Source organism: Carassius auratus, chromosome 22 (genome assembly GCF_003368295.1).
Source record: "Carassius auratus strain Wakin chromosome 22, ASM336829v1, whole genome shotgun sequence".
Classification (NCBI taxonomy): Eukaryota; Metazoa; Chordata; class Actinopteri; order Cypriniformes; family Cyprinidae; genus Carassius; species Carassius auratus.
Genome location: NC_039264.1, coordinates 32898763 through 32914112, shown reverse-complemented (window position 1 = coordinate 32914112; position 15350 = coordinate 32898763). Strand labels below are relative to the sequence as shown.

Genomic DNA, 15350 nt, shown 5'->3' with positions numbered 1-15350 from the left:
AGTTTAACTCTTAAGTTCTTGTCATATTTTATTACAATTTTCCTAGACTGTAGCGAGTAAACTGTGATAATGTGAGAAATGCTAAAGGTGTCTGAATAAATTTAGGTTTGACTGTATGTTGGCATATAACACTTTAACATTTTAATACATTTTTAAAAATTATATTAAATGAAAATGTAAGAACTTTTATTTTTGGCAAAGTTCTGCACAACAGAAGTATATTAAGATAAAACATGGACAAATACGATATTCCTTAATAATGTTTAAATAAATAATTATAAAGATTAATATTATTGGTGTTGATATAATTTTATATTTCTGTCATAATTTCAATTTAAATCAAACTTTTATTTCGACTGGTTGTAGCGGACCTTTGAGTTGCAGAATGGATTTTACAATGGATTTTCTTCAATAAAACTAGGAAATGTTTAAGTTTTCTCTCAGCCCTGCTAATGTTCATGATTATGTAGACATTTAAAACACTATTAGCATCATACAAACTTCAGTGTGTAGTAAATAAAACGGCACCATTCAGAGACATGCAGAAACAAGCAGATTATTTATATAGCAGTCTCTTTGTGCTTTAATACTCAGACACATATCTGCTTTTGCTTTATCCATACATCAGATATTTAGCATACATGTTTAGATATGTATGAGCATCCATACATGCACGATTTGTGACATCTTCGTTATACTGTAAATTCCATTTTCACGACTACAGATTATTTAATTTTCTTCGACTTGATAAACGTGATGATAATGAACTATATACTATCATGTAGTTTTATCTCCTACAAGTCTGTCAAATGATTGACACAGATTTTAAACTGAGGGTTTTGTTATCTTGTGGCTCTCTCTGGTGGACAACTTTAGTACTATTGCCTACATTTTTGTTCCTGTTGAGATAAATTATTTTATACATAAAAATGATCACAATTTTGAGTAGAAATTGCCTGGTTTCACTGTTACACCAGGGTTCACTTTTATATCCTTTCTTTTCACATTTCTCTGTTTTTTTTACTGTCAGATTCAGATCAGTTTCTCCCCAAAGAACATCATCTTAATATTTTCTTGTATATTATAGTGCTTCATAATCCATGTCATTATGCTTTATGATTTTGTTTTACTTTTTGATTTGTTTAACTCTTTAGTTTAATAACTTTCTTATATATATATATATATATATATATATATATATATATATATATATATAAAAGTGTACTTTTTTGGTAAATGTATAATGTAGCTTTGCAACAGTGCATTTGTTTGCTTCTCTTCTCTATAAAGTTGTGTATTAAATCATGTATTAAACTCATTTTATCACACACTTTTATCGTCCAGTTTTATTGTCTAGTCTACTTTATGAAACTGATGATAATATTGGGTACTTCTGAAAGTCATGAGCTACTATGCTTGCTGTTTTAGCTAGATTTTGGCGTGTTTTGATAGGCAAAATTTCAATCTTTTTAATTAGCAAGTTAAGTAATAACACTAAGGACTTTTAATTCACAATTGGGTAAATGTGGGAAACAAATATGCACAACATATTTATACATTTTGTATTTGTGTGAAAGCATATAACATATTTTAAGGATAAGTTATAATTAACATCTCTTGGGGCAAAAAAAAACAAAAACTGTTTTGATAAGGCGTTATTCTCGCATCGCTGTCATTACGTCACCACTAGTATCCTTCCTTGTTCCTTCTGAGGTGAGTCCAGCAGTTATGATATTTCGCTCATTTAAAGGCATAGTTCACTTTCAAATAAAAATGTGGTATGTTTCAGCTTACCTCAAGGGCATCCAAGATGTAGGTGTCTTTGTTTCTGCAGTCGTTCCCATTATGATATTTTTAGGTCAAACCGTTCTTGTCTGTGACTCATATAATGCAGGTCTATGGTCACCAACTCAAAGAGCAGGCACAGAGGAGTCCAAATTAAACAATTCCCCATCGTAAGTACACATTGATGACCTAAGACACCAAACGAGCAGTATTTATATCGTCTTTACCTCTTGTACACAACCACGTCCAAGTGGACACTTTTTTATTTACTTCTCAAAAAATTTAAAACTTCATAACTACAGCTTTTATTATCTGTTTTTGATTTTTTTGATAATTCTGCTAGATTTCTTGTAACATCTAAAAGCCACAAACTATTAATTGATTCTTGGGCAGACAGTTATGGAAAAGTTAATAAGCCTGGAGTACACTACACAATTTTCTGTTGGTTTTCTGATGATTTTCGGTCTGGAGAGGTCGACACTAAACTTGCTGAAAGTCTGCAGATTTGAGTTGACAAATTCCATAGAAAATCACAAAGTGTTTGATGGTCACACAGACTTTTTTTTTTTTTTGGTCACATGGACTCCGACTTTTATCTTCAGACATTGATTGTATCGACTCGGAGGATATCAAACATGTTTGATATTTTCAGCTGATTTTAGAAAGCAGGCACAGTTTCACCGACAGGACTTAGACTTAGACAGGATTAGGCCACAGTTCAATTAGGACATTTAAGTAATTTAAATTAACATGCCCACATTACTGGTGTGCATCTTGAGACAAAACAAAGGCACTGATAGGTTTTAAGATCAGTCAGTGCAAGTTTATATCAGCTGAAACAGCTCAGAAGGACATTGTAGTCTGGGACTAGTCTTAAACCTTGTCTGTGAACCAGAGGGATTTTGTTTTAATTTGTCATGCGTCTCCTAGTTTGTTGAGACGGGACCAACTTTAAGGTCTGGTAGTGTATGATCCTCGGTCGTGTAATGTATTATGCTTAGTTTTCCTTTGCCCCAATTTTGGGGTGTTTTAAAAGATTTTAGCAGATTTTAACTGTGATGTAGAGTATTCAGGCCTTTAGAGACACTGGGGAAATCACAGCTGTCAATCATGACGTCAGACTCCATGTTTAGAATTCCAGTAAAACAAAACCTATGAACACTTGAACGTACATCAGTGGGAAAATAACTACCTAAAATGACAGAAAATAAAATAGAAATGTCCCATTAGTTTTAATGCGTATCTTGCCTCTCACTCCATTCACGCAGAGGGCGGGGCTTATGAGCTGAACTGCAGCCAGAATGATTGACTTCAATGTAACCAACACCACTTTGACAGTTGGTTTAGTTTTTGTTATATGGTCAACAGTTTATTGGGACATCAGTCCAAGCAGTTTGATCTGTCAGATGATCCCGAGGTAAAGGCGTGATTGTCTATTAGCAGAGAGGCTTTACTAAAATGAGAAAGAAGAGTGAATGGAAGAAGTGTTGCTTCTATTGCATCGCTCTGAAGAACCTTTTAAGCACCTTTATTTTTAGGAGTCAATGGTGGTGGAGAAGGAAACGAGGAAAGAGAGCAGACAGGTGGTGACTTCAGAATCATATTGAGATTAGCAGAGGAGACGGGAATTTAGTCAATGAGTCCGGTGAAGTTAATAAACGTTTTAAAAATCATTTTACTTTACTATGAAAGTTACTGAGAACAAGAAGCGGTTTAGTTACCCAGATTCTTAACTTCAGTAACTTCACTTTCACTTCACAATAATTATAATAATTATTAATAATTAAAATATAATAAACGTTAATAATAATAATAATTTGTATTTGTATTTAAATTATTACAATTTAAAATTTATCATAACTAATAAAAATACATGTAGCCTAATGTATTTGGCTGGGCTGGGTTTTTCACATGATTTATTCCAAAGAGTTCTGCTGTTTTCCACCTGCACTAAGATCTCTGGCAGTTCATTTTAATGTATAATAAACATAAAAAAATCATGCTATTACACAAATCCGGAACAAATGAGCTTTTAATTAATGCATTTTTGTGTGTATTCCGCAGTTTCTAAACATTAGTGGAGAGCAGGGGCGAAAGTACCATTTTTCAGAAAAAAATAATTTTAAAAGATAATGTTATAGACAGATATATATTTCTGCTGTGGCCAGTAACTAGGAAGTGTGATCTATCAATACCAGGTGGTGTTTTGTAGAAATGTAGAAAGACTTCAGTATAATTTCACTTTGAACTTAAGTTGCACATTGTTACTTTTGACCCCATCGGTTGGGACGAAAGGAACACACAGGTGGGTCAAAAGTAACACAACAATATAAGCTAGATTTTTTTCTGTTAGTCTTATTTTTTATTGAGTATACCTGACTATGACCTTGTTAATATGTAACTACAAACATATTTTGTCTTTTATCTTTGCAAAAAAAAAAAAAAAAACATTTAAATTACATTTTCATATTTTCCTTTTAAATTTAAGTTTCATCAAATGTCTCAAAACCCGATTGTACAAACTTGTTTTTTTTAAAACATATTTTTATTTCAGTGTATTTTTATAAAACATTTTTCAACAGAATGAACAAAATAAAAATTTAATTACATAAATTCTAAACATAATGTAATAGGCCTATTCATGTTTCCATCCAGTTGTTTTTCCAGTTGAGTACTCGATGGCGCCGCGCATGGCTGCTTCAGTGCTTGGCTCTCCAGTGTTTGTACTGTTTTTGTTCGTTTTTCCTGTTTTTTGTTTAACAAACACTATCAGTTTCACCAGGGATGAACTGTTGAACATTCGGCAGAACACACCACAAGATCTTTTACCGGATTTAAATTATTCAGACGTTTTACTGAACGTTGTTATCGGAGGAGCGGCGGCACTGATCAAGCGCTTCAGGACGCGCAGACGGGGGAAGCGAGCGGGAACGCTCGTCAGACTCAGGAAGCGCGGATTTCGAACGCCGTTGCCTAGCATCCATCTGGCAAATCTCCGCTCTCTACCCAACAAAACGGACGAACTCCTTCTGCTCTCTCGGACAAATAAGGATTTATCTCACTCTGCTGCTCTGTGTTTCACGGAAACCTGGCTGAATGACGGCATACCGGACAGCGCGCTCCATCTGCCGGACTTTCAGCTGTTTAGAGCGGATCGCGAATCAGAATCAACTGGGAAATCGCACGGCGGCGGGACATGCTTTTACATCAATGAGCGGTGGTGTAGAGATGGAACTGTGTTTAAGAAGATGTGCTGTCCTGATCTAGAAATGCAGTTTGTCAACTGCAAGCTGTTCTATTCGCCGCGGGAGTTTCACTCATTCATTCTGGTTAGTGTTTACATCCATCCACAAGCGCACGTGAGCTCAGCTTTACAGAAACTCGCTGATCAGATCACAGACACAGAACAACAACAACCGGACTCTGTTTTAATCATTCTTGGGGACTTTAACAAAGCCAATCTCTCCCGTGAACTGCCAAAATACAGACAGCATGTTACATGTCCCACCAGAGACAGTAATGTATTGGATCACTGTTACACCACAATAAAGGACGCATATCACTCTGTTCCACGAGCTGCTTTGGGACGTTCTGATCACTGTCTGGTTCATCTTATACCATCCTACAAGCAAAAACTTAAATCTGCTAAACCTGTAGTAAGGACTGTGAAGAGATGGACCAGCGAAACAGAGCAGGATTTACAATCTTGTTTTGACCTCACTGATTGGAGTGTTTTTGAAGCTGCTACCACCGATCTGGACGAACTCACAGAGACCGTAACATCCTATATTAGTTTCTGTGAGGATATATGCATTCCTACCAGGATGTATTTAACATTCAACAACGATAAGCCATGGTTTACAGTAAAACTCAGACATCTTCGTCAGGCCAAAGAGGATGCCTATAGAAATGGGGACAGGGTCTTGTACAATCAGGCCAGGAACACACTGAACAAAGAGATCAAAGAGGTTGAGCAGCTGGCTGTCTGGTGCAGTCTTAACAACCTGGAGCTGAACACGCTCAAAACAGTGGAGATGATCGTGGACTTTAGGAGAAACCCACCTGCACTTTCCCCACTCACCATCATGAACAGCCCTGTGACTGCAGTGGAGTCATTCAGATTCCTGGGAACCACCATCTCTCAGGACCTGAAGTGGGACAATCACATTGACTCCATTGTAAAAAAGGCCCAACAAAGGTTGTACTTCCTTCGCCAGCTGAGGAAGTTTAACTTGCCACAGGAGTTGCTGAAACAGTTCTACTCGGCCGTCATTGAGTCTGTCCTGTGTACTTCTATAACTGTCTGGTTTGGTTCAGCAACAAAATCAGACATCAGAAGACTACAGAGAACTGTTCGGACTGCTGAAAGGATTATTGGTGCTCCCCTGCCCACCCTTCAAGAACTGTATACATCCAGAGTGAGGAAAAGGGCTCATAAAATCACTCTGGATCCCTCACATCCAAGTCACCCCATTTTTTAACTTTTGCCATCTGGCCGGCGTCTCAGAGCCGCAAATACCAGAACAGCAAGGCACAAAAACAGTTTCTTCCCCCAGGCAATCTACCTCATGAACAGTTAAATGTTCATGAATCTTTCTGATTCTGATTCCGATTCTGATTCTGATTTTTATGCATCAATTCAAAATGTGCATTAAAACATCTGGAAACACTGCAAATTCTTAGGTGGAGGTTTCAAAGGTAAAGTATGCCTAAAACCTAAATATAACAGGGGTGGTGATGGCGCAGTGGATAAGACGCATGCCATTGGTCGGAGAGACCTGGGTTCGAATCCACTGTGAGACACCAATGTGTCCCTGAGCAAGACACTTAACCCCTAGTTGCTCCAGAGGCATGCGACCTCTGACATATATAGCAATTGTAAGTCGCTTTGGATAAAAGCGTCAGCTAAATGAATAAATGTAAATGTAAATGTAAATAACTAAGGTAAATGTGATTTAGCAGCTGTCCAGAGAGTGATGTTCCTCTCTGTCCAGAAAAGCCCTCTCATAAACATCTGGATAAAACCAGACCTCTGTCTGTCTGTCTGACCCTCACTCAGACATATTCTTTTGGTATAATATGACATAAACATTTTAATAAATGATGCAAGACACAGAAATTTACAGTATAACATGCACCGAAACAAAATAAATACTTCTTGTAACTGTCACGACCGGTGATACAAGGAAACACGGAGAGAGAACCAATTGCGAGTACGTCTTTATTTGAGGGGTAATCCAAAAAGCATAAACAGTCCAGGCAGGGGTCAATACCAAACACAATCAAAACATGAAAACAAAACACGAACACAAGGCAAGGGCAAGACTGATTGACGGACATGAATTCACAAGGACTCCATGACACATTCTAAGACAGACCGGGTTAAATACACAAGGAGAGACAAACGCTAATGGGACATTGATTGAGTGTAATGATTGGTAACTAGTGACAGCTGGGTGCAATAATTAAGCAGAGACGTGAGGAAGTGGTTCATAAAGTGACAGACACCGTGGGGACGGAGGACATCTAGTGGATTCCCAGGGAACACAACCCAGACACTGTGACAGTAACTGTAGCGGGACAAAAGTAACAATCGTTACCGCTTCAATAATTTACTTTTTGTACTCGAAAACAGTTTTACGGACCTAACTCTGGGAAACGATGACAAAATCATGTGCTATTTCTCAGCTCCATCAAGGGTTGCGTGTTGAACATGCTGTCATAGCTTGGAATGCAAATGCAATAAGAGGCTCTGAGAAAATCGCTTTGTTACTTTCGTCCCACGTTACTTTCGACCCCGCTCTCCCTATACAGAGATCGCAGTGCATGTGAAAAGCAAGCATTTAGGCCTAGCAAATGAGAATCGCTACAATTATTGAATATAGTTTGAGACAAAGGCCTTCTTAATGATTTTTTAAAATTCGTTTAAGATGATAAAAGCCAGCTGTTTTAAATAACTGATCAAAACTGAGCTCCACAAACAGATTTTCCAAAATCTCTGTCTGATAAAGAAGTGTATATTTGTCCTTCTCTGAAAGAAGTGTGGAAAATGTTCTTTCTGCATCTGAAGCAGCAGTGGGGTAGTTAAATCAAAGGGAGACATCTGTACATGATACAAGATATATGGAAAATAAGAAGGAAATAAAAGAAAGGAACAAGTCATAAATAGACTGAGGATTGGACATGGCAAGCTAAACAAAACTCTTCATGTTAGAGGAAAACACCAGACAGGACTTAAGTGATGATGTCAGGAGGAGGAAACATTCAAGACATCTTTTGTAAGAAATATATAGAACAATTCAAGAGATCAAGAATCCGCTACAGTAGAGTATCATGTAAAAAAAATTAGAGTTGGGGTACTCGAACTTGGACTCGGACTCGAGTCCGGACTCGAGTCCAATTTTGAATGAACTCGGACTTGTCACGCACTCGGGTGAATTTGTACTCGGACTTGACACGGACTTGAACATTTTGGACTCGGAAAATATTCCGAGTACAGTCGAGTCCACGTCATGTGTAACAACAAAACCAGCATAAAATTTAAATGATAAATTAATGAATGTCTCCCCTTCTGTCATTTTACTGCACCACACCGGCAGGCAGAAGTCTCACGCTTGCAGACGAAACACATGGACCCCTCACTGGATATCAGTGTGGATTAGTGATGGGAAGTTCGATTCTTTTCCGCGAACCGGTTCTTTCGGACGGTTTGATTCAATAAACCAGTTGGAAAAAAAAACAGTTCACCGGATACATAATCCATTGCGATGCATTTGTTATTAAATGAACTTACGTTTCGTCAGATTGCACTTCATTCAAGCCCTTGGTTTACCCGCACTCATAACATTAGCACAGAATCAGTACAGAATCAATCACCAAAAGAATCAGTTCGGTTCAGACGCGCTGTGTGAGTCAATCTTCATGCTGAATCACGAATGCGCAGTATCATCAGCTCCTCGGTTCTCGAATCGGACGCGTCCGATAGAAACGGTTTTCGGTTCAGTTTACTGATGATCTGAAAACTGATACAACCGGTTCTTGACTCGAGAACGAGAATCGCTCAAAACCCGGGTAGGAAAATCTGACAGGGTAGGATAAAATGTCAGGACACCGGCACATGCTGCAGTTCAGTATCAATCAGCTGCTCTACTCGTGTTCATGTTCTGTTTACTACAAACTCAGTTTGTGAATGTCATCATTAACTATAAATACAGTACAGATATTTCATAAATCATCCCTTATTCATATTAAACATGGAGTCTTTAGAGTCTTAATTATTGTCCAACTTCCCTGAAAACCCCTTTGGCCCATACATAATCTACAATATACAGATTAGAAACATGTAGCCCCTATCTTAAAAAAAAAAAACGTATATATATATATATATATATATATATATATATATATTTATAGTTTTATCACACTTTCCGATGTTTAACAAAATACTTGAAAAATTACACGCATGCGCAGTATCATCAGTTCATCGGTTCTCAAATCGGACGCCTCCGAAAGAAACGGTTTTCGATTCAGTGTACTGGTGATCCGAAAACCGATGCAACCGAGTACCAAAGACAACAGCAGCAACCAACAGATGCTGCACAGCTCAGCATTGCAGGATTTGCAAGACCAGACCTGAACAAGCAATGCAACTTTATGATGCAAGGTCTCCAAGACAACAAGAAATTCATAATGTCATCATTAAGGATCTCCTCATTGGCTGCACTTTACCTCTGTCAAATGTGGGGGAGAGGCATTAAATAACTGAAATGTCATCTTTAACTGGAGGACAATATAGTGTGATACAATAATAAAATAGGTTCATTTGTATTTTCATGCACTTGTAATACAAAAAACCTTTGAAACCTTTTTTGATAGGAAACTAGTTCTGTTGACATAAGATAAAAATCTTCAATGGCAATGACTAGATGTAACAGTGGTATTTTTTTATTACATTTTTATATTGCCATTGGTTTAATGGGTTGAAAGGTTAAAATATTAATAGAATGTAAAAATGTACAATACCAATTTATAATCTTTTTTAATTTAATTACTTTCTGGACTCGGGCGGACTCGACTCGGACTCGGCCTTTAAGAACTCGGACTTGAGTCCAACTCGGCCCCTTTTGGACTCGGACTCGGACTTGGACTCGATGTTTGTGGACTTGGTCTTGACTCGTACTCGACAAAGGTGGACTCGGACCCAGCTCTAAAGAAAATATAGAAACATTTGCAAATAATGACCAATGACGGATATGTGTTAAATAGGAGGAGGACTGGATTGCAAGGACGAATTTAATTAATATATAGTAAGTTAAAGTGATAGCCTACAGCAGATGGCCGTAATGCAACACTATGGATGCCAACTGAAGTTAAAAATAAATAAATGAAGATTTCGCCTCGCGTCGCGGCGATGACGTCATCACCCGCGCGCTCACAACAACAGCCAGCGGCGAGTCTCGTGAGGCGAACAGTTCGCGATTCTTCACGTGTTTACATTATTGTAAAGGACACTTAACCGTTATTTAAGCAACATTCAAAGAGGTAATCTCTGATTTGTTTTCTTTCTGCGTCTGATGACTAAAACATTTCTCACAGCAGACGACGAGCATGTGAGGGAAATGATCAGATCTGAATCAGTTTCTCTCAGCAAACAGTCAGAATAAAGTGAGCTGATCTGCTGCTGATCCTGAATGTCTTGTTTAATGAGTGTTTATAGTCTGAGACTCATCAATATTATCAGCTGATCAAAATCCTCTTTATTTCATGATAATAGATCCTGTTTTCACCTCATTCATTACACTGATGACTTCAGATCTGTTCATTGACACATTAAGATCATTTTATTACTGTCAAGATCAGAAAACAACACGGTTATCAGTTATTGTGACATTACAAGATAAAACTATCACAACAGCATTTATTCATTAGTCTGTGATAAACCATGTTTCATATAAAACACAAAACTAAAACACATTCAGCTCAACTCATTTAATTGGTCCTTTATTTGTACCTTGCAAATTTGTAAAATTATATTTCTATGTTTATTCTTTCACTTTCTAAACTCTTAGATTGTTTATATTTGGTATCTTTTAATTATATGTGTTTTCAGCTCACAAAAAAATTACATCAAAGCATCATGAAGAAGATAAATCTGCAGAGACAGAGTTTACTGAAGAACAGAGAGAACATGAGAGATCTAGAACTGAAGAACAAACAGGTTGTGTTTACTCTTCATCCTTCAGTAATGAGGCTGAAGAACAAAGTTATCAGCAGTTCAACAGATTTAGGGTTTATATGAATAATAATATAATAATAAGTTTCATCAATAAATAATATAGGCCATACTTTCTCTCTCAGCGTACAGAATAGCCACTGAAACGCTAATGTTCAAATTATATCCTGAGTGTGGTTAAGTGAAAAATATTGGTCAGTTAATGAATTAGTTTAAAACAGTTATTAATTATCTAATACATTTTTAGTATAGATTATTGGTATTAATATTGTATTTATAATATGATATTACATTTTTGTAGTTAATCAAACATCATATAGATATCAATACAGAAACACTGGATTTATATCTGTTTTTTTTTTTTGGGGGGGGGGGGGTATAGATCATTGAATCATTTTGTAAAAGTCTGTGAAAATTATTATAATGTTCTGTAGCCATAGTCAACTTTTGCATCATATTTCTAAAACTTAGGAAAAAATTATTTATAATGTAAGTAAAAAAATTTTTACTTTAATTTTAGATCTGATCGAGAAGAAACATGTCAAAACTGGAGAAAAATCTCTCACAGAGACTGAAAGAGTTTCTTTACTGAAGAGAAGAAACAAGAAAGTTTTACCTGCTCTCAGTGAGGAAAGAGTTTGACATACAAACACAACCTCAGTGTTCACATGAGATCCACACTGGAGAGAAACCTTACAAGTGTTCACACTGCGACAAGAGATTTAGTCAGTCAGGAGACCTGAAATCACACGAGAGGACTCTGGAGAGAAACCGTATCACTGCTCTGCATGTGGGAAGAGTTTCACTCAGTTGTTTTCTCTACGAAGTCATCAAATAAACAATCACAATAACTAGTTTATCTTTACAGGTGTATTCCAGAAAGGAGGTTCAACAAACTCAGAGTTGAGGCGTCTCCCAAAGCTTTGCTCATGTGTAATAAACTTTTTCCCCTTGGGAAATGTACTCGGTTGAGCTGGAAGTTTCCACAGAGTTTGAATTTGCTGAGACTAATGTGCGGTCACCTGCAAGCAAACATTTAATCTTAAAGGATCTAATTGATTCTCAGAATTTGAACATTTAATTTTTTACAGAGACCGGGTTACATACTAGTGATACTAAGTTTACTTTCTGAGTTGCTACCGTATAACTGTGTTTTTAATTCCCCACGGGCCTCTGGTGGTTTGAACAATATTTTAAAATAAGCTTGAATTGTCGGACTCTGCACACTACACATTATGCTAGTTTTGAGTTGTTTCAGTTGAACTCCTCAATACTCTGTGCTGTGGTCTATCGTCTATCGTAAAATTTTAGTAATGGGGGACTTAATTCACTTGAAAGTTCATTTATTTCAGTAAATCAACTCAAATGACACATCTGTGTGTGTTATGTATGTATTATTTATCAGTTTTTTTAAGACGGCTTTGACTTCAAATCATTCTGTAATGCCAGCATATGAGGATTAAGATTGCTATATTATTCTCTCTATTCTGCATTTCACCTCTGTTGTAATTTATTTCTAATAAACCTGACATTGTATATGAATTATTGTGGTGACCGTAAGTAATCAGGTGGCGTTCAGCACCATGTTCAGCAGCATCAGTGCCACCCTGTGATGTTCAGGACCAGGGACAGCTCCATCGGTTCCACCCTGTGATGTTCAGGACCAGGGACAGCTCCATCAGTTCCACCCTGTGATGTTCAGGACCAGGGACAGCTCCATCGGTTCCACCCTGTGATGTTCAGGACCAGGGACAGCTCCATCAGTGCCACCCTGTGATGTTCAGGACCAGGCATAGCTCCATCAGTGCCACCCTGTGATGTTCAGGACCAGGGATAGCTCCTCCAACACAGGTGTGCACAGTTTCTCCTCTGACAGAGAGCCTCAGCTGCATCTCGTTTAACTCTGTGTGGAGGACACTTGGTATACAGCAACCTACAAAGGGCTCCAACATAACGAGAAAACCAGACAGAGATTATAGAAAAGCACTGAGCACTTTGAATGTACTTTTGTACACAGTTTTGAAGACGGATAAACAAGAAATGTTGTGACAACCTGGACAGAAGTGTGAATTGACCATAATATTGTATGTTAGGTGTGAGATTCGTTAAACCTTGTTTGCTAGAATACATCTAATTAAGTGCACAATACTCCCACATTTGCTCGTTCCTGCAGAGTTTTGCTTCAACCCCAATCTGACACACCTGAACAAACTAGTCAAGCTCTTACTAATCCCATTAGAAACTTTGCTTCAGGTGTGTTGAGGCATGTTGTATCTGAACTCTGCAGGACACTGGCCCTCCAGGACTGAATTTGGGCACCCCTGTCCTAATAGAAAGATAGAGTCAGGTGTGTTTGATGAAGGTTGGAGCTAAACTCTGCAGGAAAGTGTATCTCTAGGGCCAGAGTTGAGAACCCCTGCTTTAAACAGTCAACTTCTTCACAACCTTGTTTAAATAATAAAGCAGTTGTCGGTGTTGCACTGAATTCTGTGATGCTGTAGGCAATGTAACAGTGTAACCTGCAATTAAAGTACTGATTTGTGTCCCAATATATAAAATATTATTTATTGAACAATAATAGCCGTTATAAACTATTTATTATATATTTTTAAACAAGTTTTAAATTGGATGCCATATACCTGTAATTTATGTTGAAAAACAAAATCCTTAAAGGGTAACTAAACCCCTGGTCAGAGCCTGACTCCACCCACTGACAATATTTGAAAAATGCTGAAAAGTGGGCAGATCACAGCGGAGATAGAGGGATGAACCGAGGGCGGGGCTGAGCGAGAGCGGCGTGAACCTGAGACCAGCAGTGACGGATTGATTGACAGCTGCTGTCAGGACGCTAAAATGGAGAGTGACTGTAATGACGCAAGTAGCTTTGCAACAGAGCGATCAGTTGAAGTAGAGGACTTTTCTCAACTACCTTCATCTGAAGTGGAGGATGTCGAGGTGTTTGTTCATATCAATTCGAGCCGCTGGCTCAAACTGCGGTCTTAACTCCCGCATCGCGATCTGTGTGGAGAAGCCCATCCCGTGTAAAATGCAGTTTGCACACTCCAGCTCTAGGCGGGAACTCACGGTCTTCCAGCTGGAAAACTATGAAAGTGACATTCAGCCAAGTATGGTGACCCATACTCAGAATTTGTGCTCTGCATTTAATCCATCCGAAATGCGCACACACACAGAGCAGTGAACACACACACACACACACACACACAGGGAGCAGTTATGCTTGCGGCGCCCGGGGAGCAGTTGGGGGTTCGATGCCTTGCTCAAGGGCACCTAAGTCGTGGTATTGAAGGTGGAGAGAGAACTGTACATGCACTCCCCCCACCCACAATTCCGTCCAGCCCGAGACTAGAACCCACAACCCTTCGATTGGGAGTCCAACCCTCTAACCATTAGGCCACGACTTCCCCTATGCAGTCCAGCAGTGGTGTCACAACCAGCAACACACCTCCATACCATCCTGACCACTGTACTAAATAAAGATAAATCTACCCTAACTTGAAGATCTAAATAACTATATAATTGATATGCTAAATAGATGCTATAATAGTCTATCCTGATCGTTTTCAATAGCTACTCGCAAATCCAACTCCTGACTCACTACAGTGATTTTGACGGAACAAGATGGTTTTATACTGCCAAGAGCGCGGTAGTTTGTACCAAGGGGTGTGGTGAGCTGGAAACTGCTTACGTCACCTGCCACCGCTTGCGTCACTTGCCACCGCAACATCCAATAGGAAAAATCAACTGCAGTTGCCACCGTTCAACCTGAAGAGGGCAGCACTCAGACGTTTTTACACCATATATTGAAGAATTAAAACACTTTATACTCCAATGTCAAAAAAGTTACTCGAAACAATGAGCAGCACTAATAAAGCCCCATTCTTATAGATCATTAACTAAAGAAAAGTTGGTTTAGGGTTTAGTTACTCTTTAAAATATAAACGTTATGTTTAGTGCAAACAAGTAATACATTTGCAATATGATTATTGTTTTAACTGCAATAAAATAATGTGTAGCTAGTTGAAATTAAATTCTTGCTGTAAATATAAATAAATAAATGCTGTTTTTTCTATGATAAAATATCAATGGGTATAATAAATGATTAAGCCTTCATATGTTAACATAGATTTATAAAATGGAAAACAACCAGAGGTCAAAAACGCGAAAAGGCGAAATGTAAAAAAGGACAAGTAATAAGATAAATATTCATATTTAACACTGTAAAGAAAACATTCTGATTGGAGCATGTAAATTACCAGTTTGGTTTAAAAACGTTGGAAGGAGATATACGAACGTGATAAAAACGTTTATAAAA

At 37.9% G+C, this 15350-nt stretch overlaps 1 long non-coding RNA gene across 1 annotated transcript; it reads left to right on the top strand.

The window, feature by feature from the left end:
* Positions 1-10017: 10017 nt before the first annotated feature.
* Positions 10018-11896, top strand: LOC113040433 (uncharacterized). Its single transcript, XR_003275227.1, has 3 exons — positions 10018-10326; positions 10895-11002; positions 11538-11896. It is a non-coding gene; the product is annotated as an uncharacterized LOC113040433 (long non-coding RNA).
* The last annotated feature ends 3454 nt before the right edge of the window (positions 11897-15350 follow it).